We start from the raw sequence: 2,510 nt of genomic DNA, 5'->3' as shown, positions 1-2,510 counted from the left end.
TCCTTTCTTTACTCCCATCTCTGACTTCATCCCATATCCTGCAAACCTCATTCATCCTCTGGAAGTTGCTGCGGTTCCTTCTGTTAGTGTGAGGACAATGTGTGATTGCTGTGACTTACAGTTTCAGGCCCTTAAACTGGGAGATGACTCTAGGGTGACCAGATCACCCAAGTCAAATATCGGGACGCGGGCGGGGGGGAGGGGGGGAAGGAGGGGGGGGGGCATAGCGGGAGGAGGCAGGGAAAAAAAAAAACACTCGCAGGCCTCAGCCCCCCCGTCCCGCTCGGGTCCCGCAGGGGAACGAACAGGGCTGGGCTGCCGATGCCTCTGCCCCAGGGCCGCTGCGGGATTGCACCAACTGGGCAGCAGCCCAGACGCGACTGGCCAGGGGCTGGGTGCAGCGTGCGTGCCGCTGGGTCCCTGCAGCAGGCCCAGGCTCGGGGGGTTTGGGCCTGGGCGCCAGAGCCACAGCCGCCAAGCGCCATGCCGCTTCCCCGCCCCCGCGGCAGTGGAGCTGCAGCAGCGGCTGCTCCCGAGTCCCGCTGCCCAAGGGGGAGAACAGCCCCCGCCTGGCCCCGCGGGCCGCCCCCCTACTCTCCCTACCGCCCGATTGAGTCCTGCCTGCGCTGGGGGCCAGGCCGGACTCTCATTCACCCCGGCCCCGCGCTTCCCCTGCGTCTCCTGGGCCTCCCTCCACAAGCGCCGGAGGGAGGAGGAAGGGCGAGCCTGGGGAAGAGGCGGGGATTCAGGGAGGGAGCCAATGGGGGAAGGAGGGGGCGGAGTCGGGGCGCGGGGTGGGGGGGCACGAGCACTTCCGGGCTCCGGAGTATTTGCTTATTTGTCCAGTGTCCCGACCTAACATTGGTTGGGACGCGGGACAAACATCGGGACAGTCCCGATAAAATCGGGACGTCTGGTCACCCTAGATAACTCTAGTGGGGATTGGTTCTGCCCTCCCCACACCCCTGTGCTTCAACCCTGCTGCTCTGGTGGCTTATAAATAGACTTGGTAGAATGCAATTTTTATTTTTTTTATAACTTTGATGTGTACAATCAATTGTTTATTTGTAAGCTTTTTTTATATATAATTTTTAATTTTCACAGTTGTGGGAAATTATGGGGGGAGGTCAGATAATTTTTTAATGATAGTCAGGGCCGGCTCCAGGGTTTTGGCCGCCCCAAGCAGCCAAAAAAAAAAAAAAAGCCGCAATCGCGATCTGCGGCGGCAATTCGGCGGGAGGTCCTTCGCTCTGAGCGTGAGTGAGGAACCGTCTGCCAAATTGCTGCCGAATAGCTGGACGTGCCGCCCCTCTCCGGAGCGGCCGCCCCAAGCACCTGCTTGCCAGGCTGGCGCCTGGAGCCGGCTCTGATGATAGTAGAATTTAAGATTCAAAGAGTTCAAGCTTTAACGCTGTTAAAACAAACAGAGATAAGGTGGGTGAGGTAATATCTTTGTTTGGGCCAACTTTGATTGATGGAAGAGAGAAGCTTTTGAGCTCCACAGACCTGGAGAAGAGCTCTGTGGGGTTTGAAAGCTTGTTTCTTTCACCAACAGGGCCGGCTCCAGGCACCAGCTTACCAAGCAGGTGCTTGGGGCAGCCACTTCGGAGAGGGGCGGCATGTCCAGCTGTTCGGCGGCAATTCGGCGGAGGGTCCCTCACTCCTGCTCAGAGCGAAGGACCTCCTGCAGAATTGCCGCCGCAGATCACGATCGCGGCTTTTTTTGTTTTGTTTTTTTTTGGCTGCTTGGGGCGGCCAAAACCCTGGAACCGACCCTGGTTCAACACCTTTGTCAGGGAAGAGGCCACCACAAGTGTAACCTAAACCAAAGTACCTTGCTGAACTTGGGCGTACGTATGTGCCTAGCTAGCTTTAATGAGACAACTCACATGTTTAAAAATAGGCACCTACTTGCACACTTTGGTGAATGGGGCCCAAATCCACACCCCTGAAGAAGCTGGGATGGTGAGATTGAGTTACCTAGAACAGAGTTCATTGAAATGGGCAACTAAATAACTTTTTTTTTTTTACTTAAAATGAACAGTATATGATAAATGAAGCAACTCCCTCTCTCTCCCTGTTCACTAGTGCAAGGATGGAAAAAACTAAAGCCGTGCCCCACCATTCACACACTGGTTTGGAGAACTTGCAGCCACGTGCATCATGGTCTCACGACATTAAACTGAAATCCAGGAGAATGGTAGGGGATTTTTTGGCTCCAAACATGCCTCTGCAGTATTTCTGGTGCCTGCCTCCCGGGAAAGTGAACCCGACACGGGAGAAAAGTGACCCTCACACCCCGACAGTGCTTTTGTTTCAATTGCGGGCAAAAGGAACTCTCCAGCAGCAGCATCCACCCAGCGCTCGCACTCCCGACGATCCAACGGGCTGCCGGGCCCCTGGGCACGGGTGTGGTTACCGACACGTGCACAGAAGCTGGAAGCGACCGGGGCCTCCTGACCCCGCCCCTGGAAACTACATCTCCCAGCCGCCCCCGGAGCATGCGCAGT

This window comes from Trachemys scripta, chromosome 9 (assembly GCF_013100865.1).
Source record: "Trachemys scripta elegans isolate TJP31775 chromosome 9, CAS_Tse_1.0, whole genome shotgun sequence".
Taxonomy (NCBI): Eukaryota; Metazoa; Chordata; order Testudines; family Emydidae; genus Trachemys; species Trachemys scripta.
The sequence above is the reverse complement of the archived record's forward strand: the minus strand, read 5'-3'. Positions refer to the sequence as shown.